The following is a 23,678-nucleotide window of genomic DNA, read 5'->3' on the forward strand; positions in this document are numbered from 1 at the left end:
TGACTCCTGGCTCAGTGCTCGGGGCTGACTCCTGGCTCTGTGCTTGGGGCTGACTCCTGGCTCTGTGCTCAGGGTCACTCCTGGCTCACTGCTCGGGGTCACTCCTCACTCTGTGCTCGGGGTCACTCCTGGCTCTGTGCTCGGGGATGACTCCTGGCTCTGTGCTCGGGGTCACTCCTCGCTCTGTGCTCAGGGCTGACTCCTGGCTCTGTGCTCGGGGCTGACTCCTGGCTCTGTGCCCCGGAGTATCCTGTGCTTGGGTGGGGTGGGGGAGACCGTCCCCTCCTGGGCTCCTGCCCGGGGCCCAACCCTGGGTGCCGTCTCTGGGGGGCTCTGTGGCTCTGCGGAGGACCCAACACAGCACCCCTGGGAGCCAGCCAGCCCGGGGAGACCCCCAAAGGGCCCCCTGGTCACCCACATGGCGGTTCCAGGCCGGCCCCGCCCCCACGTGCTTGGACGGGCCAAGTGGACATGACTGTCCCAGAAAGGCTGGCCCAGGGCCCAGGGGACCCAGCCTGGAGTTGGGGGCTCAGGGGGGCTCAGGGGGGCTCAGTCGGGCGGGCTGGGCGCACAGGGGGGCCCTGACCCTGCCGCCGTGGGGAGCCCCCCCCCAAGCTTCCTGCCCGGCCAGTGTCTGCAGGCCCCATGCCATAGCCCCACTGGACACTCCCCGTGTCTGTCCACCCTGGTCCGTCCCTGGGGCACTGACCTCCCGCGTGTGGGCCCAGAGCACCGCAGGCCCCTGGGCGGGCGGCTCCCTGCCCCACCCTGCCCTCTGCCCCGTCCACAAGGCCTCACTCTCCCGCACTCGCCCTCCGGGCCCCCAGCTGTCACCTGACTGTGGCCTTTGGCATCCCAGTGTCCATCCAGACACTTCTTCCTGCACTTGCACAGGGGACCACTGTCCACCCAGGGGGGTTGAGGGGGCAGGTGGAGAGTCAGGGACACACAGCAGCCCCCGTGTGGTCAGCACCAGGCCAGGGCTGCGAGAGCCCTAAAGTGCCCTGCAGTCCACCTTGTAATCAGGGCTGGCTTCCTGGAAGAGGTGGCAGCTCCCTGCCCTCCATCCCTCCCGGCCAGCCAACTCTGCCTGGTGATCCCAGAAGACGGGGCGTCGGAATCACTTGAAAGGGCCCCGGGGCCAGGCGTGGGGACTGCCCGTCACCTGGTCAGCAGCTGCCCAGGGCTCTCTGGCCGGCTTGTCTGTGCCGGCCTCCTGGCCTGGGCAAGCCCCAAGCAGCAGGGAGGGGCTTTGGGGGCCGCAGGCTGGAGCCGTTTCTCCCTGATCCGGCCTCAGTTGACCCGGCCTCAGTTTCCCCGTCCCTCGGTGGGGACGGAAGCTGGGAGTGTCCCTGTCAGGGCGGGGCCCCGGGTGGGAGCCGGAGGCTGTGCACTGGCGCCCCCTGCTGCCCAGCCCGGGGAGTGCCCCCACGCGGACCCCCACCAGGCTGTCCCCCAGGACTGAACAGCCCTGCGGTCACCCTCCCCAGGCCAGACCGGAGGGAGCTCCGGGCGTCCACAGGGGGCCCTGAGTGTGGAAGGGCCCCCTTGAGCCTATGACCGGCCCTCACGCTCCCCAGCGGACGGCCGAGAACCGAGCCTGGAGCAGCCAGGCTGCGGGGAGGGGCAGAGGGTCCGCGTCCAGGCTGCCCGGCCCCGCCCCCCCCCCGCGGGAGCCCCCCCCCCCCCGTGTCCTTGCTCCCAGTCAAAGGGATGGGACACACACGGGGCTGGGAGGGACCGTGACAGCCCCGGGCGCGGCAGGACCGGCCAGCTGACACGGGGGCCCCGCCCGCCCGCCTGGACCCAGGCCCTGGCCTCCCGCCACTGGCCCCGGCCACCCGCCTGGGTCCCCACGGCGCCATCCGCCTGTGCCTTTCCCAGCAGCGACACCTGGTGGCAAGGGGAGGCAGTGCAGCCCCGGGTCTGCAGAAAGGCCACGCGCCGGGCAGGACACGGAGCCCCCAGGCTGCCTCTGGAGCTGCCGTCCACCCGTGCCCCTCACGCTCTGGGCATGCCACGGTGACACGCTGGACCAGCCGAAGGAGCTGCTGAGCCCCCCAGCCCCACACCATGGCCCCCAGGGCCGCACCTTCAGGGCCACACGCAGGGCAGACCCACGGGCCAGGGCAGGGCAGTGGCCGTGGGGGTGGAGAGGGGCCTGCAGGGACCCGTGCCAAGCTCCCCGTCTCTGGCAGGGCAAGTGGCCCCCACCAGGGTAACTGGAGGACGGAGACGGGAGGGGCACAGGGCCTTCAGGTTGGGCTTGCTCAGGGCGCCATTTCACTCCTGCCCCAGCTGATCCCAGGGCCGCACTGCCTGTGGCCGAGCTCTTGTCCACACTGACACCAAGCAATGACAGGCCCCTCCCACACACTCATACACACATGCACACACATACATGCACACACATACATGCACACACACTCATACACATACACACATACATGCACACACATACATGCACACACACTCATACACATACACACATACATGCACACACATACATGCACACGCATACACATACACAGACATGCACACATATGAATATATGCGCGCACAAATGCATACACATACATGCACACACGCATGCATAACACACACGTACACACACTCGCACACATACATGCCCGTGCACACATGCACACACACAAGTGCACAGACACTTGTACACATACACCACGCACACACATGCACACACAAGCACACACATGCGCACATACACACACAGCCTGGGCTGGCGCCCGAGCTGAGGGTCTACACAGAGGCCAGGTGTCTCGAAGGACGTCTCCCGGGGTGCGGTGGGGGGTGGGAATCAGTCTCCCGGAGCCTCTGGGCCCACTCCTGATGAGTGGGGGGGGCTCTCAGGGCCTGGCGGAGAAGGTACGAGAGCCTCGGGCTGTGCTCTGACCCCCAGCCTCCTCCCCCCTGGCGCCCTCCTGGACACGGCCCCGGGACCCCAGACTCTCTCCTCTCTGAGTTCTGGGGCTTCAAGCTGCACCCCGGGGACAAGAAATGGGTCATGACAAGAGCTGCAGCCCCCCTGCCCGCCCCGCCCCCCTTCCCCCTCCCCCCGCCCCTGTGGGCAGCAGGAGGCCCCCCCCCCCGTTCTTGCCCCTCACCTGGCCCAGGCCCAGCTGCCCTGGAGGGTCCACTGAGGCTGTTGCGGGCCTCCAAGGGGGGCCGCAGAGTGGGCCAGGCCCCGTTTCCTGTGACGGGAGTCGGGCAGGGGTCTGCATTTGGGCCCAGCAGGGGCTGTGGGGGTCCCACTGTGGTTCCTGCGAGACGGAGAGGGGGGTCCCCCAGGTACGGGGCCCTGAGCCCTGAGCCCCCCAGAGGGCAGTCAGGAATCGGTCAGCACTGGAGCCCTGGCCCAGAAGATGCAGGGAGCACTTGTGGCCCTCCCGTGGGCCTCAGTTTCCCCTGCAGGACGCTGAGGGTGCTGGGCCTGAAGTCCCCGACGCTGGGCTCAGGGTTAGGCGATTCCCAGCCTCACCACTAGGTGGCGCCGCTCACAGGAGAGAAGCTTGCACAGCGCCTGCCAGATCCCGGGGGGTGGGGGTGGGAGGGAGCAGCTGGGGGCAGTGGGTGTGGGGCTCACTGAGTCCCGGAGGTGGCGGGGCGGGGGGCACTTCCCAGGTCCGAGGTAGGGGTGGGGGTGTCAGGAGGGACCCAGAGCAGGTGCAGCCTCCCCCTGGCCACTGGGCAGAGGAGCCCCTCCCCCGACGGGTGACAGAAGGGTCCGGGGAGAGTTGGGGAGTTGGGGTCACAGTCCTGCCCTCGTCCCCCGGCGGGCTCACCACGCGGCGTCCATGTGGAGGCCAAAGGTCACTCAGGTCCGGGAGGTCAGCGCCCACGGGGTGAAAGCCTGTCCCGCCTCTGCTGGCCGCTGGCCATGGCCACGTCCACTGCTGGCCAGGCCCCCGGGGACCGAGAGTGCCCACAGGGGGTCCTAGAGGCTGGAAGGGCCACACACGGGACTTGGGGTGTCTGAGCACTCGGCCCAGAGTGGGGGAGCCCTGGGTGCCCCCAGACCGCCCTCGGTCGCTGGTTCTGGGTCGCTGGTTCCGCGGGGTCCGGGCCTTGGGGTGTCCGTCCATCCCGGGCGTCTCAGCCAGAGCCCCCCTCCTCCCTCCTGCAGGGTGGGGGCCCGCAGAGACGAGCGGAGCAAGCGCCCGGGACCCCAGCTCCACCCCAGCCCCCCCGGGCTCCCCAGAGCCCCCGCAGGGGAGCCGTGCCCTGCCCCAGCCCTGCCCTCGGGGACCTCCTGGCCCCCAGCCCAGCCGCCCGGCCTGCACTGGGACAGCCCAGGGGGCCGCGTCCACTCCTGCTGCCCTGAGAAGTGCCCCCAAGGGCCAAAGGCCCAGGTGATGGCCCCCACAGCAGGGCTCGGAGCACCCCCCCCAGTCCGCCCCAGGCCCCTGCTCCTGCAGCCATGTGAAGATTCCGGAACATTCTGTGAGATCAAAGGCGACTGGGGGAGGGGGTGCCAGAGGCCCAGGGCACGGGGAGAGTGTGGGGAGTCGCCCTCGTGTGGCTTGTAGGGTTGACTGTCAGAGAGCATGCGGGGGGCGGTCGTCAAGGCAGCTTGGGGGTCCCTCGAGGCGCCCCCTGGCAGCTCAGGAGGAAGCCTGGGCTGGGGTCTGCATTGCCTCTGGGGTCGGGCGTGGCGGGGGAGCTGGGGGAGAGGGAGGGCTGAGGGCCCCCAGGCGCAGGGGCCACGACCAGGGCTGGCCCCTCCCCCGCCCTCGCCCCCCCCCCAGCCCCTGCAGTTCCCAGACCCCCAGCCCGGCTCCCCGCAGTCCCCCCTGTGGGCGCAGGGGAGAGACCAGGACCCCGCCCAGGCCCGCACAGCCCCCCCTCCCCGCTGGGCGCCTCCCCGCACCCCTACCGCCTTGGCCAGGGCGCGGCGCAGACCCACACAGAGACGGGACGTGCCCCGGCACCTCTGCACATGCCCACACAGCCTCGCTCAGGGGCCCTGCACACGTGTTTCCATACACGCATGTTCACACATGCACACATGCTCGCTCTGGCCCCCCTCCCCCAGACCGTGGGCTGTGCCAACCGCCGTCTCCGACAGCCTGATCCCAGGCCCTTAACTTCAGCGGTGACAGGGACCCCAGGAGCAGCCCCGGGGGGCCGGACACACCATGGGTCCCGTGTTAGACGCTGAGAGGGAACAAAGCACTCCAGGAAGTAAGGCGGCACTCGGGGTCTGATGGTGGCACACGGGACAGAGAAGGAAGGAAGGAAGGAAGGAAGGAAGGAAGGAAGGAAGGAAGGAAGGAAGGAAGGAAGGAAGGAAGGAAGGAAGGAAGGAAGGAAGGGAGGGAGGGAGGGAGGGAGGGAGGGAGGGAGGGAGGAAGAGAAAGGAAGAAAGGAAGAAAGGGAGGAAGGAAGGAAGGAAGGAAGGAAGGAAGGAAGGAAGGAAGGAAGGAAGGAAGGAAAAAGGGAGGGAGGGAGGGAGGAAGGAAGGAAGGAAGGAAGGAAGGAAGGAAGGAAAAAGGGAGGGAGGGAGGGAGGGAGGGGCGGGGGAGAGGGAAGGGGGAGGAGAGCTGTTCTTTCTCTCCTTTCTGTCCCGTCACTGCCATTTCTCGTCTCTGACAAGGTTTCGTGGGCAGGAGCCTTTAGTGCAGTGAGGAAGACGGAAGCATGAAAGCCGTGACTCGGGGTGACGAGCCCAGACACAGAGCTGGGGGAACACTTCGGAGGGGGCGGGGGCGGAGATCAGGGAGGTCTCCCTGGAGGAGGCTGAACACATGGTCCCATCCTGGAAGGCAGCGCAGGTGCGAGGAGGTGATGTCCTGATGAGGGCGAGGGGGAGGCTGGACAGGCGGGAGCTGCTGAGGGGAGAGGCCCATGCCTGGTGAGGAGCAGCCGGAGGCCGGGAGACGGGGAGCGAGGCAGGCGCGGGGCATCGGGGCAGGCAGGGGCCATCGGGGCAGGCGGCCTTGGTTCCCCGAGGGAGCTGCAGTGGGGAGGTGCTGCATGCTCCGTGCTGGGCCCTCCCCGCCAGGCCCCCGTCCAACAAGGGCAGAAGCAACCAGGGGGGCCCGCCAGCGCTTCCGGAAGCTTCTCCGTCCCGTGGGCAGGTGCTGCCGTGTGCCGAGTCCAGCCCGGGCCAGGGAGTATTTTTAGAACTGACTGAGGGCAGTGCCCAGCGTGGGGCTGGGGTCACGGGCTCCCCACGGCCCCTCCCGCCCTGCCCTGCCCGCCGAGGCGGCCACTGTGGGGAGAGCACTGGGGCAGGAGCCATGCCCCTGGCGGGCACCAGAGCCGGCCGGAGCCTCCGCTCCGCTCAGCTCAGTCAAGGACGAGGTCACGGCGGGGCGGGCATGCAAGGGCGTGAGCGCCAGGGCGGGCGCCAGGCCAGGCCGCCCGCTCCCAGGACTCCTCAGCCCTGGGCCTCAGTTTCCACGGCCAGGAGTTGGGGGGGGGCAGCTGCCGGGGGCTCCGAGTGCCGGGCGCCCGTGACCTCTTGGTGCAGGGGGCGGGGGGGAGGGGCAGGAGGCAGCTCATTCTCCTCCGTGCCCGGCGGGGCCGTGCTCAGTGGCCGGGGGCCAGGGGCCGGCCCTCAGCCGCACTCTGAGGCGCGGAATGGCTATGACACGGGCAGGGGCCACAGCACCCGTGGGGGGCCCCAGTGGTGGGGCAGGGGGAGGGCAGGACCCCGGCGCCCCTCCCCCGCACCCTACACCCCGAGTTCTCCGGAGGCGCGGCGGCCCCCAGTTCTGCGGAACCCGGGCCTCGGGCGCGTGGCTGGGCTCGTGCCAGGCTGAGGTCGGGCCTCCCGAGCAGGGGCCAGCCAAGGTGGGCCCCCTCCGGCGGGAAGGGGGCTGGGCTCAGGTGCCCTGCGAGGGAGTGGCTGGGTCTGGGGGCCGGGCACGTGGGGGCCGGGGAGACGGGCAGCAGGACCCGCTCCCTCCCGCACTGCCCGGGGTCAGCCTCGCCTTCCAGTGGACTCCTGGACCCAGCAGGGTTGGGGCGGGGGGTGGTCTGGCCTCGCACGCGGACACCCCGGAGGCTGACCTTGAGTGACCCCGAGCCCCGCGCACGGCCAGATGTGCCCCCCCCACCAAAACATTAAAAATCAAGAATGAAATGAACTCCGCCCCCTGCCGCTTGCTCCGTGCCCGCCGGCCACCGTGTGCCCAGCGCCTGCCCCCGCCGAGCCCGGCCTTCGGGCCTCACGGCTCCCCCCACCCCTGTGTGGGCCGCCCACACCCCCTCCCGCAGCTGGTCCAGGCTGCAAGTCCCAACACAGTCGCGGGAGCCGGCCGGAGGGCGGCCCTCGGCCAGCCTGCTGCGCGTTGATCAGTAACCCGGCGTCGGGGCCCCAGGGGCCTGGACTTTGGGCATCCCCGGGCTGGCAGTTTAACCAGCTCAGGGGTGCCCCGCGGCTCGAGTCAGCACTTCAGGCGGCGGGGAGGGAGAGTCCCTCCTCGGGGCCAGGCCGGGGTCTCTCCCGCGGGAGCCCGGCCCCCCCCCCGCCCCAGGCTCTGTCCTGGGTGACGCCTCCCCGAGCTCTCGCTCGCAAATCTCATTTCCCCCCCCCCAGGCGGGTGGGATGCTGAGAGAACTTCCCTTCGGGCCTCTGGAATGTTCCGGGCCGGTGCTGGCCTGGAGCTCCGAGGGGCTGGAGGAGACCAGGCCTGTTGTTCCCACAGAGTATGTCCTGGGCCCCCGGCAGGGCGGGAGGGAGTGCTCGTGGCCCCCCTGGGGGAGGTGAGGGGGGGGCCGGGGCGGCCCTCACAGGCGCCTCCAGCTCTGCTCAGGGCAGCTCGGAGACCAGCAACCTCCGTCCTAGGAGGAGGAGGCTCAGGGGGCATGCACTGACCCCCCCGCCCATCCAGGCACCACAGGGCCAAGACAGCCCCCAAAACCAGGCTCGGAGGCGGCCAGTGGCCCAGTGGCCACGCACCCCTGTCCATCAGCGGCCGCGGGCTGGGGCCACGTCTGCAGCAGGAGGCGCGGCCCCCCGGGCTCCCCTGTGTCAGAGGGGTACACCCCAGCCGCCTTAGGGGTCCCCTGGCCCACGGCCGGGGGCAGGGTCCCCTGCGTCCATCCCCAAGGCAGCCCCGCAGCCAGGCCTCAGCCCCTCCTTGCCCTGAACCACGGCCACACTCAGAGATCAGAGGACACCGCCGGCGATGACCCCAGGGCCACGGTCTCCAACCGCGGGCTGTCCAGGTCAGCGAGGGCAGGGCAATGGCCTGTGGCAGCCTTGGCCGTTCCTGGAAGGGGCTGAGCTGGGCCTCGGGCAAACACAGAGGTGACCTGGAGGGCGACCCCCCCAGGGCGCCCCCCCTGCCCGACCCCCAGCAGCCCAGGGGGCTCTCGCTCTCTCAGAGCCCAGCGGACTCACTGCCCCGCGCTGGCCCCTCTGGGCCCACCCGTGGCCTTGGCTGTGGCCTTGGCCAGTGGCCACCTCCACACACTGCACCGCGGCCGGGGGAGAAGCCGTGTGGGGGCTTGAGGTGACCTGGGGGGCGTCTGTCCCCCTGCCGTGACCCAGCCAGCCCCACACGCCTCCCTCTGAGTAGCTTCTGGACTCAGGGAGCAAAACCCCGTATCAGACCTCACAATGGAAAATCGGGGGAGACCCCCCCAGGACCCCCGTGCTGACGAAGGCTCCAGTGAGAATTGGGGGAGGGGGCGGTTGGGGTCACCGACTCGTTCAGAAGGGTGGGGTGTCCCGGAGTGGGTGATGCCAGCCAGCACCGGGCAGGACTGGGGGCTGTCCAGCAAGGGGCACTGCCCGTGGCCAGCAGGAGAGGAAGGGGGTGATGGGTCCTCTGGAGCCCGGTCCCTCTCCTTCCCCAGTGGGGGTGGGTGGGTGCAGGGCCCCGAGGGGCCGGCAGGGAACCACTTTCAACACAGGCGTGAGAGACTTTTCCAGAAACACAAGCCACCTCTCCCTCCCCAAACTGGGGGCTCCCCGGCACCCGAGAGCTCCCTGTCTCGCCATCCACCCCAACGCACACACCAGCACAAGGCATTGCGGCACAGGACGGCTGGGAGGCCGCTCGCCTCGTCCACAGCTGACTCGGGTTCGAGCCTCAGCGTCTAGGGGTGATCCCTGAGCACAGAGCCAGGAGTGAGCCCTGAGCACTGCTGGGTGCGGCCAAAAAAAAAAAAGCCAAAATCAAACCCCCCAAAAAAGATGACTGTGACCTGTGGCCACCCCCAAATAGTTGTTTGCTCTCTGCTCAGCCTCTTCTCACCGCATCCGGCCCAGTGCCAAGTGCCTGCCTGGACTGGGCGTCCGGGCGTCGGGGAAGAAGGCTGGCAGGGCTGCCATGGCACAGCAGGGGCCGGGCTGGGTGAGAACACGGCCGGACGCTCTGCCCAGGGCCGACCAGGCGGCGTAAACAAATAACACCTCTGCCTGCTCGGCCTAGGAGACTTCCAGGATCTAGTGTACACAGTTCACTTTGTAAACTGAGCCAGAATACAAATATTGGCCCTTGCGGCATGTGCAATAAAGCTGGGCTCGTCAGGGTTGCAGCGGGGAGGTGATGTGGGTGTCTGCGGGGTGGGGCGAAGTTCACCGCCAGGCATGGGGCTGAGCCACGGGGCTGCGTGAGGAGGCCTGTGACAGGGCCAGGTAGGCCGGTGGGGGTCTGGGGGCGCGGCGGGCGAGTGCGGGGCGCCTCGGGGGACCTCTGGGGACCCGGGCCGGGAGCTCCGGGCCCTGCCCCGGGCGAGCCGGCTCTTGGGGCGCTGGCAGCTGCAAACAGAAGCGAGGCGGGGGCGCCGGAGGGCAGGGCGGAGGCTGGCACGGGCACGCCGCGCTCCCGAAGGAGGGGCGCGGGGCGCTCGGGCCCCCGCCTCGCCGCGCGCAGACGAGGCCGCTCCGCCGCGGCCCCTCGCACCCGCGCCCACGCCGGGCAGCGGCAGGGAAGCCGGGGCGTCTGCCGGGGAGGCACACTCGGGAACTTTGGGGAGGCAGGGGCTTCTCGGGGGTCGCGGCCCGGCTCCCGGCACAAGGGCGGGAGCAGGTGGCGGGGGCTGGCGGGGCGCGCCCGGGCCGGGCCCCTCCACCCGCTGCGGCGCGTTCTCCAGCGCGCGACCCCTCTCGGGGGCGTTGGCAGCGGGGGGCCCGGGGACAGGGGGCTCCAGCCCGCGCGCCCCGCACGCCCGGGGCTCGGCCAGCCCGACCCTCAGACTCGCGGGCGAGAGGCGGGCAGCGGGCGGGGCGCGGCCTGCGTGGCCAGAGGGGCCGGGGCGGGCGCGTCTCGGCCCCGCAGCGCGGCGCCCGTCCGCCACAAACTTCCCAGCTAACGGCCGCTCGGCCTCAGTTTCCCCACGGGCGCGGCGGCGCGGGCGCACGAGGCAGGAGCCGCCCCCAGAGGCGCCGCCGCCGCCGCCGCGGCCCCGCCCCGCCCCCGCGGGCAGCCAATCGGACGGCGCCGTCCGGGGGTGTGTCCCGCCCGGGGCCGCGGCCGGGCCCGGGGCCCCGTCGGGGCGGGGCCCGCGCGCCGGGGGCGTGGCGAGGGCGTGTCAGGGCGTGTCCGGGGGCGGGCCGGGGCGGGGCGGGGGCGGGGCTGGCCCGGCGCGGGGCGGGCCGGGGGCGGGCCCGGCGGGGGTGGGGGCCGAGGGGCGGCGCGTGCCGCGGGGGCGCGGCTGGCACGGGCGCGGGGAGGCGGCGCCGGGCATGGGCAGGGGACGCGGCGGCCCCGCGGCGGGGGCAGCGGGCGGCGGGGGCGGAGGCGGCCGCTAGCGCCCAGCCCGGCGCCGCCTCCCTCGGCGCTCGCCCGGCGGACCGGCAGGCGGCGGAGCGCGGCCCCAGGTGCCCGGGGACGGGCGGGCGCGCGCGGGGGTCCGCGGCCGGGGCCTCCCGCGCCGGACCCCGGGCGGCGCGGAAGGGGGAGGGGCGGGGGCCGCGCGGCGCATGCGCCGGGCCGGGTGGGGGCCGCGGGCCGGAGACCCCGGGGTGCAGTGGGGTCCCCCGCCCAGGCGCCCCCGGAGCGCAGCTGTCGGGGCCGGTGTGGGGGCGGGGGCGCGCGGCGGTCGGGCCCGCGGGGACGTCGAGTCCGGGACTCTCCCCTGCGCGGGTGGCGGCGCCCCCCGAGACCCCCTCCCCGAAGATCCCGAGTGTCGGGGGAGCGCCCCCCGCAGAGGGAGGGACTCGCGCCCCTTGGACTGCCGCTCCCGCGTGTGCCCTGCGCCCTGCCTCGAGGGGCGCCCAAGTCCGCAGCGCGTGCTGACCCTGCTGTCACCCCGGCCAGAGTACGCGGCGTCCTGTTCTCCTGGCCTCAAGTTCAAGGGGGGGTCCCCGCGCCCCCCCCCCAGGAACCAGGCTCTGCCTAAGAAAAGCCCCTGAGTGCAGTGTCCGGTTTTAGCCGGTGTCCTGGAACCTCGGGGCAGCAGGGGCCAGCGCTGCCCCGGCCTGCAGCCCCCTCCTCTCCGGCGCTGGGGTGGCCTCAGGGATTTCCCCTGGAGAGACGGGTCACGGTGACTGCCCTCTCCCAAGGTGGTGGAGACTTGGGGACAGTCCAGAGGACGGATCGTGACCATTCCCTCCTGTACCTGCTGTGCCTCCAGCCGACGCTGAAGCCAGGAGCCCGCGCGCCTCGTGGGGAAGAACGGGCCGGACGCTGAGCCAGCGAGCAGGTGAATGACAGGTTTGCTGCTTTCCTGGGGAGACCCAGGTCTTTCCCGGTGTCCGTCCAGTGCCCCGGGGCTCGCCGGGGGAGCCCTCGATCGCCCCTTTTGTGATGCGGTCCCTCCTGATGTTTGGGGTCCGCGTGGAGGGGTCCACTTGGGCACCACAAACCTCGTTTCTCCGAGGCCGCGGGTGGTGTGTAATTTAAGCCCGAGATAACACAACTGTGAGAATGTTATTACTTAACAGGCACTTAGGCTGCAGACCGGGCAAGTCGGCACAGCCTTCCCGGCCCCGCACACGCTCCCGGAGCGGAGGAGCACGCCGAGAGCTGGTGAAAGGCGCCCGGAACTCCGCGCTGCCTGCCTCGGCCGGGATAGGGAAGGCCTGGGGAGGGCCAGTGGCCGGTGTCCGGGGAAGGGCAGGCAGGGAGCCCCTCGCCATTCCTCGGCCATCAGTTGGGGCTTGTTCTGCGTCCCCTGAGCTCTCTTGGATGTACGTACTAGCCGTCCACTCCGTGTGCCTTCCAGAGTTCTTGCTAGCAGGTGCCGGTCAAGCCTGGACACAGATTTTAAACATTGTGTGTGTGTGTGTGTGTGTGTGCAGGAGGAGGGCGCATGATCAGTGTGTGTGTGTGGCGCGCGCACGTGTGCAGGTGGGGTTGCACAATCAGTATGTGTGTGTGTGTGTGTGTGTGCAGGAGGAGGGCGCATGATAAGTGTGTGTGTGTGTGTGCAGGAGGTGGGCACATGATCAGTGTGTATTTTTGTGTGTGTGCCAGTGTGTGTGTGCAGGAGGAGGGCACACGATCAGTGTGTGTATGTGTGTGTGTGTGTGTGTGTGTGTGTGTGTGTGTGTGCAGGAGGTCACGATCAGAGGAAACAGTTTCTTCCCTGCCAGTGATTTTGTCGTCTGCTTGGGTGATGATTCAGCTCAGAAACGACCCTTGTCCGGTGACCCCGTGTTTAGACGCCTGGACAGCGCTGTGTGGGGCCTCACCGCCTGGGCTGTGTGTCGTGTTTGTGTCGTGTGCTCCGTGACTCTTCGTCGGGAGCGGAGGGCCATTGCTCGGGGACTTGCGGAGGGTCCATGTGGCAGATTTAATCCCGGCACACCAGGTGGAAGCAGATAATCCTTCTCCGGGAAGGGGGTCGGGGGCTGGGGGCCTTGGCATCGGGGAGCACCTGCGTGTGCCCGACCAGCCTCCTGGGGACTACGTGTGCCCGACCAGCCTCCAGGCCTCCCGGGACTGTCAGAGGAAACTCTGGGAACAGGCCTGGGACAGATCAGCTGCTCCCCTTCCCCCTCAGTGTTGGGGTGTGTTTCTGTGCTTGTGTGAGTGTGTCCGCATGTGCGTGTGAGTCTAGGTGTGTACCTGCATGATGGCGTGAGTGTCTGATTGTGAATGTGTAAGCTTGTGTGTACGTGAGTGTCTACAGGTAAGCGAGTATAAGTTTGTGGGTTTGTGTAGGCGTGTGTGAGTGCATGCATAAGAATGTGAGTGTGTATGAGTGTATGAGTGTGTGTCTGTGAGTACATGGGCATGTATAAGGGAATGTGAGCGTGTGTGAGTGTAATGCGTGTGTATGAGTGGGTGAGTGTAGGTGAGTGTGCCTATGTGTGTGTGACTGAGTGTGTACATGAGTGTGACTGTAAGTGTAAAGGTGTATGAGTGTGAGTGCATGTGTCTGAGTATATGTGAGTGTATATGTGACTATGAGATGGGGTGGGTGTACAGGAGTGGCTGCGAGTGCATCAGGGTGAGTGTGCATAAGAATGAATGTGTGTGTGAGGGGGTATGTGTGAGTGTGCCTATGAGTGTGTGTGTAGGTGAGTGTGAGAGTGTGTGGGTTTATGAATGTGCATGTGTGTGTGTTTGAGTGTCTGAGTGTGTCTGGGTGTGTGTGGGAGTGTGTGTGTGTATGAGTGTGAATGTGAGTGTGAATGTGTGTGTGTGCGTGTGTGCAGTGTTAGCGGAGCGTGCGATGGATTTGTAACGCACAGGCCGCATGCGCCTCCCTGCCCGGAGCCAGGCTCTGTGGCGAGCGTGGTGGTGGTGCGGCCTGGTGGTCTCTGTTTTCCCACCTCACACGTGCCCTGTTTCCGTGTCTTGCTTTGGCGTCTCCCAGTGCCGACAGGCGTGCCGGGCGGGGAAGGCGTCTCTTTGGGGATTCGGACGCCGCCTCCGGGCCGCACTCTGCCTGGGGAGGCTCGGCGAGGGCTGCTCCGTCCCGCATGTTGGCAGGACTCCATGGGGCCGAGGGGGAGGTGTCGGGGCCGCAGCCGGTGCCGGGACTGAGCCGGGGTGGCCGCGTGGTCGCACGCACGCCCACCCCTGCCCCGCTCTTGGCTCTGGCCCCCGCGGTGTCTCGGGCGGGGGTCTCACGGAGGAGGTCCCGTGTCCGTGGTTGCCCGGCGTGTGGGTGATGGCGGCTCTGGGCACGGCACACGGTGACGGGCAGAGCCTGGGCCCGTCCGCTCACATCACGTGTCGGTCGGGTCTCTGCCCCGAGAGTGGCCCCAGGGCCCAGACTGGGGGGTCCTCGTGCCCGTGACGGCCCGAGTGGCTCTGAGCCCCGGCTGGCCGCAGTGCCCAGCGGAGGGCGGCAGCCCGGGAGTCACACGCTGCCCCTGCTCCCGCCCCTGCCCCGCCAGGGACTGCTGAGCACAGACACCGCGGGTGTGGCCGCTGGCTGCAGGGAGGGTGTCCCTCCGCGCGCGCCCCCGGCCCCGGCCCAGCAGCCCAGAGAGGACGGGAGGCGCGGTCAGCCACGCGCGGGCAGGCGGGCCGGGTCGGGCCGGGGCTCTGCGGGGGGGCTCCGGCTGCAGAGGGACGGGCGGCGGGAGGGCGGGAGCCACCAGGGGCCGGGGGCCCGTTTCCCCGCAGCCTTTTGTAACTGAATAAGTCTGCAGCTGGGTGATAACACCCCAGGGTGACGGCCGCCACCCCCACGACCCCAGGAGTCAGGCGGACGTGTTCCCGCAGGAGCACGCGACCCGGCCCCTGTGAGCACCTCTGGGAACTGGCCTTGAGGGGCCGGCGCAGCCAGTGGGAAGAGCCTGTGTGTGTGCCCGTGTGTGTGCTTGTGTGCCTGTGTGTATGCCTGTGTGCCTGTGTGTGTGCCTGCGTGTGTACTTGTGTGTGTACCTGTGTGTGTGCCCGTGTGCCTGCCTATGTGCCCGTGTGTGTGCTTGTGTACCTGCCTGTGTGCCTGCGTGTGTGCCTGCCTGTGTGCCTGCGTGTGTACTTGTGTGTGCCCATGTGCCTGCCTGTGTGTGCCTGTGTGTGTGCCCGGGTATGTGCCTATGTGCCTATGTGCCTGCCTGTGTGCCTGTGTCCCTGTTTGTGTGTCTGTGTGCCAGTGTGTGTGCCTGTGTGCCTGTGTGTATGCCTGTATATGTACCTGTGTGTATGCTTGTGTGTGTGCTCGTGTCCCTGTGTGTGTGCCCGTGTCCCTGTGTGTATGCCTGTGAGCGTGCCTGTGTGCGTATCTACGTCACTGCTCAGTGGGCAGGGGTGAGTGTGTGGGCGGGGGCGTGAGTGTGTGTGTCCGTCTGAGTGTGGGGTGTGTGGATGTGGCCCTGGTGCGTGTGTGACGGAGCCTGTCTGGGGTTCCCGGTGGGCACGGGGCCACGTCTGCTCCAGCACGGCCCTCGTGGGCTCTGGGCCTTGCCAGGAGCGGGGGCCATGGCTCTGGGGATGGGGCTGTGGGTGCTGACTGCAGAACACCTGGGCACTGCGCCCGGGACGCCGAGCTGGCGTGTTGCCGCCAGGAAGCCATGGTTGGGGGCGTCCGTGAGGGGCCCTGGTGGGGACGCTGTGCCGCCTCTGGTTGTGTGGTGCCGTGCTGGCCAGGCACTTGTCGGGCACCATGAGCCCCAGAGTGCTGCGACTGAGGGGTGCCGTGCATGCTGGGCGCTGTCGCTGTGGGGCACGGGGTCACGGGGTGCGAGGAGGGCTGGGTGCTGAGCTTCTCAGGTGCCCGTGTGAGGTGCTGTGATTGTGGGTGCCATGATTACTTGGATACCATGGTTGTGGGGTACTGTGGCTGTGGGGTACTGAGTGCTGGGGTACTGTGGTTGTTGGGGTGCCATCATTATCAGGGTACTGTGGTTGCGGGATACCACGAATCCCAGGGTACTGTGGCTGCAGAGTACTGTGAGTGCCCGGGTACTGTGGTTATGGAATACCGTGAGTGCTGTAGTTGGAGGGTGCCAGGAATGCCAGGGTACTGTGGCCACAGGGTACTGTGAATGCTGGGGTGCCAGGTTTGCGAGGTACTATGAGTGCCAGGGTACTGTGAATTTCAAGTCACTCTGGTTGTGGGGTGCTGTGAATTCCGGGGTACTGTGGTTGTCAGGCTACCAGCGTTACCAGGGTGCCACGGTCACGGGGTACCACGAGTAGTACCAGGGTACTGTGGGCGTGGGGTACCACGAGTACCAGGGTACTGTGATCGTGGGGTACCATGAGTACCAGGGTACTGCGGTCGCGGGGTACCATGAGTACCAGGGTACTGTGGCTGCGGGGTACCATGAGTACCAGGGTACTGCGGTCGCGGGGTACCATGAGTACCAGGGTACTGTGGTTGAGGGGTGCTGTGAGTGCCAGTACTGTGGCTGCGGGGTGCTGTGAGTGCTGGGTGTGGTGGCTGCGGGGTGCCGTCGTTCCTAGGGTGCCGTCGGCGCCTTTCTGCCTTCGGGCGTCCTGCAGCCCTGGGCAGGAGCGTCCCAGGCTGCAGCTCACGGCCCCCCCCACCAGCCAGCGCCCCCTGCGCGGGGCTCGGACCGTCCGGCTACCCTGCCCGGTGCCCCGGGAGGCCCTGCGCAGCCTCCCCTGCCCACGGTCACTCTCCAGCCAGGGACAGCCCATGGGGGCCAAGGTTCTCTGCACACGACTTGCCCTGGGCACGCTCACGGCCCCCACCAGCAGGCTCCGGGACCGCAGGGACACTGAGGCAGGAGTCGGAGGAAACGCTGGGCGCTCGCCAGGCAGAAGAGGGTGCTGGGCCCCCAGTGCTGGGAGCAGCTGGGGTGCAGACCCTGGGACGGAGAGTCGGCCCCGAGGGGGCGGAAGGGCCGGCGCTGGTGGCCTTGGGAAGGGGACGGTGACCGGGGCAGGGAGCCCCTGGGAGCCGGGGGACACTGCAGGCCGGGTCCCCTCCCCTGGCCACGGGCGCACCGGGGACATCGCAGGACGGCCACGCGTGTGCCGGGAGCGTGTGTTGGCCTTGCAGACACGGGACCTGAGAGCAGCGGGAACCGTGAAGGGCACACACAGCAGGTGGGCCCCCACGTGGCCGGCTTCAGGCCGGGACACGGCTTTCTAGAAGGTTCTGCAGAAGGCCACAGTGCTGGGTGCGGGGTCAGATTGGCCACAGTTTCCTCGAGAACTTGGGGGCACAAGAGTGAGCCACGAAAGCAGAGACATGAGGGGCGGTGGGCTGTGCCCCCATCCCGGTGAGTGTGGCCTCGCTCTGCGGCCTCAGCTCCGCGGCCTCTCATGGCCTCTCTCCGTGGCCTCTCTCATGGCCTCTCTCTCGTGGCCTCTCTCGTGGCCTCTGCCCCGTGGCCTCTCTCGTGGCCTCTGCCCCGTGGCCTCTCTCCGCAGCCTCTGCTCCGCGGCCTCTCTCGTGACCTCTCTCGTGGCCTTTATCATGGCCTTTCTCGTGGCCTCTGCCCCGTGGCCTCTCTCCGTGGCCTCTGCCCCGTGGCCTTTATCCATGGCCTCTGCCCCGGGCCTGGTGCCCAGTGACTTCCCGCTGCCCCTCCGTGAGCCCCGGGCTGTGCTCGGGCCTGGCGAGCACTGAGGGGCCGTTATCACAGCCGCAGCCTCCACAGAGGGGAAGGAGGGGACTGAGGGAAGGAAAGTCGAGAATCCACCTGAAGGCATATCCGGCCTCTCGGTCTCCGCTGCCCGGGGGACGGGCTTGTCCAGTCGGGAGAGACGCTGACCTCTCTGAGGCGGCCTGTGCGCGCCCGTGTGTGTTTCAACAGGTGACAGCGACTGGGCCTGTGTGTCAGTGTGTGCGGGGTGCGTGAAGGTGTGTGGGAGCGTCTCTGTGTGGGCATGCTGTGTGTTTGTGTAGGGGTGTGTCTGTGTGATGGTGTCTCTGTGTGATGGTGTGTCTGTGCGATGGTTTCTCTGATTGGGGTTCTCTGTGGGATGGAATGTCTGTGACAGTGTCTCTGTCTCTGTGTGATGGGTTCTCTGTGGGACTGCGAATCTGTGGACAGCATGTCTGTGGGACTGTATGTATGTGTGTGATTGTGTGTGGGACCGTGTGTGTGTGTGACTGTGTGCCTGTGGGACTGTGTGTGTGAGACTATGTGTGGGACCGAGTGTGTGTGTGTGGGACTGTGTGCCCGTGGGACCGTGTGTCTGTGGGACTGTGTGTGTGTGAGACTGTGTGTGTATGTGAGACTGTGTGGGACCGTGTGTGTATGGGACTGTGTCTGTGGGACTATGTGTGTGACTGTGTGTGTGTGTGAGATGGGGTGTGGGGGGGACTGTGTGTCTATGGAACCATGTGTCTGTGGGACTATGTGTGTGTGAGACTGTGTGTCTGTGGAACCGTGGGGGGGGGCTGTGTGTGTATGAGACCTTGTGTCTGTGGGACTGTGTGTGTGAGACCGTGTGTGTGTGTGTGACCGTGTGTGTGGGACCGTGTGTATGGGGGGGACTGTGTGTGGGACCATGTGTGGGGGGGGGCGTGTGTCTGTGGGACCATGTGTGTGTGGGACCGTGTGTCCGTGGGAGCGTGTGTCTGTGGATGGCGTCTCTGTGCCACCCTCAGAGCTGGTGCTGCCCCTGCCCGGCCCGTCTGTCTCTGCTGTCCGGGTCACTGTCACCTGTGCCCTCCCCTTGGACGCTGGGCGCCTCAGAGCCAGGAACTCAGCGCACCTTGTTCTGGTGGCCGGGCCACGGGGCCTGGCGGGGCTGACCCTCGGCAGCTCTCGGCCTTGCCTGCAGGCCTGAAGGCCAGTGCCTTAGTTTCCCCCTCTGCGGGCGTGGCCAGGCTCTGCCCTGTTTCTGTTCTGGCAGGACTGCCCCTCGGGCCGCCCCGCACTGCCACTCTGCACCCAGCTCCCGTTTGCACCCAGCCGAGCACTTCCGGGGGCGCCCGGAGCCTCCTCCCCGCTCACCCACGCTCGGAGTAATCTTCCCGGTGTGCAGGCCTGGGGGCCGCTTGTGGTGGTCACTGTCCCACCAGGGACACACCCCGGAGGCCCTAGTGTCTATGGGTGACCACCCCCCGCCCGGGAAACTCCTGCCAGTGTGAATCAGAGGCCGCCTCCTCCAGGAAGCCTTCCTGGTCCTCCCTCCTCAAGCGCTGGGCAGGCCCTTTGACCCCCAGACAGGGCTGTTGGGTGGGGCGGCGGCTGGGATTTGAGGAGACGGGTTCCACCCACCCACCCGCACACACCTCGCTGTGGCCACCCACACCTGCGTCGTGCCATGCCGGGAGGGCCACTCGCCCGTCAGCTCCCCCGGGGGCTGTGCTGGCCGCGGGCCGGGCGTGGCGGGACGGCGAGCTCAGGGTGGGACCCCGCCCTCCTGCAGCCGCCTGAGCCCTGAGACGGTCCCGGGCTGGGCAGAGCAGGCCTCAAGGTCACCGGCAGCCAACACCTTCCCTGCGCCCGGCCCTTTCCCCCAGCTGGCCGGGCCGCCCGCGTCCCCCGGGGCCGGGAGACCACTGTCCTCTGACGGCCGAGGAGGTGAAAGGCGAGTCGGGGCGTGGCCCCGAGTGTTTCCTGCAGGAAGAAAATGGATTCACAGAGCAAACAAGCACCCCCGACCGTCCAGGCCGTGGCCGCGCGGAGCAGTGGCGGGTGCAGGGGAGGCGCCCACGGGACCTTCCGGGGGCAGAGCACGGGATGTGGGACACGTCCACGGGGGGCTGCCGCGAGAAGCCACGGGCGGGGGGTGCCCAGAGCGAGGGCCAGGGGGGTGTCAGACAGACGGGGGCCACGGTGCCGCCAGCGTGTTTTCCCAGCAAACTCGAGAGCCCCCAGAAGCCCCCTGAGCAGAATTAAAGATACTCTCGGCAAAGACCCCTACCTCGGGGCTGGAGCGATAGCACAGCGGGTAGGGCGTTTGCCTTGCACACAGCCGACCCGGGTTCAAATCCCAGCATCCCATATGGTCCACTGAGCATCGCCAGGGGTGATTCCTGAGGTGATTCCTGAGTGCAGAGCCAGGAGTGACCCCTGAGCATCGCTGGGTGTGACCCAAAAAAAAAAGCCCCGAACCTCACCGCACACGAGTCCCGGCTGGGGAGAGAAGGACGAACTGGAAAAAAATTGGAATTTGCGAAGGAAACGGCTTTGGGTTATCGCTCGGTGGTCAGGGGCGCATTCCTCGCCCCCCCGCCCCCCGCGCCCCTGCCCCCCCACAGCCGGGATCACGAGGCGCCCGCCCCAGGCGTGCTGGCTACTGCTGCCACCTGCCCAGCCGGTGACCCGTCCTGTGGGCTGGCTGAGCGTCGGGGCCCCACGTGGGGGCCCTCTCCCTCCCCCGGCCCGGCCCGGGGACGGCTCCTCCGAGGAGCGACTGGCCTCGTGGCGTTGGTTTCTCGGCCAGGACGGCTCGGGCCAGGGAGCGGCACAAAAGCGTCTCCGTGCCAGAAGTTGGCCCGGTTCCGGGCGTACAAGGTTAGCTTAACATTTAGAAAGTAATCAAGCATTAAGGAAAACAGAGGCCTTCCCGGGGGGCGGGGGCAGGCCTGGGCCGTGCACTGGAGCCCACTGGAGCCAGGGGGGGCCCGGGCCCAGGGACCCTGACGAGCGGCTCCTGTGACCCCGCCGAGAGGCTGCGAGAACGGATCTGCCCAGCCTGGGCCGGCCGGTTCCCAGTTGCAGGGTTCCGGCCACCCCGTCAGCGCCGTCCCACCGGCTCCGGGGCGTGCCAGCATCAGGGAGACACGGAAATGCCGGCAGTTTGGGCTGTAGCGGAGATTCCTGAAACTTCCCGTTTGTCAGCGTTTAGGCCGGCTCAGGCGGCAGTGCTCGGGGACCAGGGGGCACTCGAGCCCGGGTGGGTGGGCCGCACGCGAGGCCAGGCCCCCCGCCTGCCGTCCCTCCCTGCCCGAGAGCGCCTCGGGCAGGAGGGGAAAGCGAAGGCCCAGGGTCCGGTGGGACTTTGCCAACGGCGTTGCCGCCTCCAAGGTGCCCATGGGGCCAGGGGTGGGTCTGACTCGGTCCCCAGCACCCCCAGGGTCCCTCGAGCACCATCAGGACTGAGCCCTGAGCACTGCCGGGTGTGGCCCTCAACCCTCGCTGAACAATAGCAGCAACAAAAGACAAAACCGGGTGGACGGCAGCCCTGGGGGTGAGACCCCGAGAAGGCCTCGGGGGCGGGAGGCATGCGCCGGGCCGAGGGGCTGCTGTGGGGGCCCCCAGACGCCCGCCTGGCCGGCGGGACCCCCACGCCCCGCAGTGCCTTCCGACAGGCTGGACCCTCACGCCCTCCCCCCAGGGTCCTCTCGGACCCTCATAGACACAGGGCACGGCGTGGGCAGGGGCCGCTCTGGCTTGGGAGGGAGCCGGCCTGCCGGGTCAATATTTATGGAAGGCCACCGGGGTCGGGCGGCACCTCCCGGGCGTGGCGGGCGCAGGAGCCGCTCCCGGCCCGGCCCTGCCCGCGGGTGCCCAGGTGGCGTTCCAGAGCCCGGGGGACGCCAGGCCCGGCGGACAGGTGAGCCCGCAGAGGTGCCAGCACGGTCGGGCCGGGCGGAGTCTGGCGGGGGTGAGGGGGACGGGGCCGGCATGGCGACCACCTGGGGGGGGGCCCGGGACAAGGTGACCCTGGGGTGTCCCTGCGAGCCCAGCAGGACGGTCCGGGGGCAGGGGGCCTCTGCAGTGGGGAGACGGGGCCACTGGCCCCGCAGCCTGGGGTAAGCCCCTCTGGGACGGAGGCCGCAGCCTGTCTCGAGGTGCGGGGAGGGGCCGGGGGAGGACGGAGACGAGAGCCGGGCCGGGGGCCGTGGGGACGGAGACTCAGTCACGCTGACCTTGGGTGGCCGCCTGACCGTCAGGCTCTCATCCTAGTTGTACCTGGAAATCCCGGCACGGGGTGGGGGAGTGTATGTGTGTGTCTGTGTGAGCATGTGACAGTGTGTGCAGGGGCACATGCGAGAGTGTTGTGTGCATGTGTGTGCATGTGTGAGCACATGTGAGTGTGTGCAAGGGCATATGTGAGAGCGTCATGGGCATGTGTGTGCGTGTGTGAGCACGTAACTGTTGCAGGGACACGTGAGAGTGTCATGTGCATGGTGCATGAGCACATGTGAGTGTGCAGGGACACATGTGAATGTCATGTGCATGTGGGTGAGCACATGTGAGTGCAAGGACACATGTGTCATGTGCATGTGTGTGTATGTGTGAGCATGTGACAGTGTTGCAGGGACATACGTGAGTGTTATATGCATGTGTGTGAGCACATATGAGTGCACAGGGGCACATGTAAGAGTCGTGTGCATGTGTGTGCACTTGTGAGTTTGTGCGGGGGCATATGTGAGTGTTGTGTGGATGTGTGTGCGTGTCTTTGAGCACATGGATGCACGTGCGAATGTGTGTGCATGTGAACACGTGGGCATGTGCGCATGTGTGCCTATGTGAGCAGGCGTGTGCAGGTGTGTGTCCGAGTAGGGGTTGGGGCTGTGTTCGAGGGTCGCCTGGTGAGTGCGAGCCCATGTGGGGGGGCCCTGCAGGGTCTGGGCTGTGAGTTCGGTGTGGGGCAGCTGTGCGGTGCCTGTCAGGGTCAGTCTCCGGAGACGGAGCCCTGGGTGTCCCGGGACCCCCGTGTGGCGTGGAGCGGGCCCACCTGTCGCTCCCGGCTGCTGTCTTCCTTGGGTTTTTTTTAAACAATTTTTTTGGCAGGGGGGTGGGTCTTTGGGCCGCGCCCCACGTGCTCAGGCCTTGCTCCCGCCTCTCGCGAGGGTCACTGCTGGAGGGACTCGGGGGACCCTTTGCAGTGCCGGGGATCAAGCCGGAGCTGGGCCCTGCCAGGCCAGCACCTTCCCCGCACCGCGGGCCCCCTGCCCTGGTGAGCCCTGGGCACCCGTCCCCTCGCACCCGCGGCCCTGCTGTGGGACACGCAGCCCGAGGGCAGCCAGGGACCGTCCGGCGGCCAGACCACAGCCCGCGGGGCCGGGCGGGCGCCCTGTCCAGAGGCTGTGTGGGGCCCCCAGCCCGGCGTGTGCCCGTGACTGTGGCGGGAGAGACCGGAGGGCTGCTGCCGCGGGGAGCGAGCGGAGGCGGTGCGGTGTGGCCGCCTCTGGCTGGCGTCTGCCGGCCCCTCTGCCATCCCCCGGACGTGCCCGTGCCGTGCCGTGGACGGGCCTCCCTCAGGGTTGGGAGACAGGCTGGGGCTGTGTGCACACACATGTGCGTGACATGCATGCGCACACACATAACACACACACACTATCTGATTCCAGGCCACTGCAGAAAAGCGAGTGATTCAGCGTGGTGTGTCCTGTTTGCCAAGAGCAGTGAATGTGGGCCAGGGCTCTGGGTCAAGGGTCCCCTGCTGCGCTGTGTGCGTGCGTGTGTGAGTGTGTGTGGGGGAACCCTGACATGCTGTGTGTGTGAGTGTGTGTGTATGTATGTGTGTGTGAGGGAATCCTGAATGCTGTGTGTGTCTGTGTGTGTGAGTGTGTGTGAGTGTGTGTATGTATGTGTGGGGTGGGTCCTGACATGCTGTGTGTGTCTGTGTGTGAGTGTGTGTGTATGTGTGTGTGGGGGGGGTCCTGATATGCTGTGAGTGTGAGTGTTGGGGAGGTCTGCCATGCTGTGTGTGTGTGTGTGTCTGTGTGTGAATGTGTCTGTGGAACGGGCGGCTGCAGGCCCCCTGCAGGCCTCCCCTCCCCCGCGCCCGGGCCCCCTGGCCAGTGTCCATCTTTCCTGGCGGTCACTCCCGCAGCTGCGAGACCGTGCCCCGAGCCCCGTGCCGTCTCTCGTGCTGGACCCCAGGACGGCGCCCACCTGGGGCCCCGAGGACCCTCCCCATGCATCTCCCCCCACCCCTGCACCCTCTCCCTTGCCCGGCTGGTCTCCCCCGTGC

General features: G+C 68.1%; 1 protein-coding gene across 10 annotated transcripts in view; it reads left to right on the forward strand.

Annotated features, from left to right (window-relative positions):
* PPARA (peroxisome proliferator activated receptor alpha) overlaps positions 1–23,678 on the forward strand; it is a 76,839-nt gene that overhangs the window by 35,393 nt on the left and 17,768 nt on the right. For 4 of the 10 annotated variants that reach the window (XM_055143084.1, XM_055143087.1, XM_055143082.1 and 1 more), the window contains one exon: positions 11,551–11,619. The gene's annotated coding sequence lies outside the window, so the exon portion shown is untranslated. Of the gene's footprint in view, positions 1–10,672; positions 10,796–10,903; positions 11,236–11,466; positions 11,631–23,678 lie in introns of those variants that run through there. The other 6 variants (XM_055143081.1, XM_055143089.1, XM_055143085.1 and 3 more) reach the window with 5 other exon arrangements.

Source organism: Sorex araneus, chromosome 6 (genome assembly GCF_027595985.1).
Source record: "Sorex araneus isolate mSorAra2 chromosome 6, mSorAra2.pri, whole genome shotgun sequence".
Lineage (NCBI taxonomy): Eukaryota > Metazoa > Chordata > Mammalia > Eulipotyphla > Soricidae > Sorex > Sorex araneus.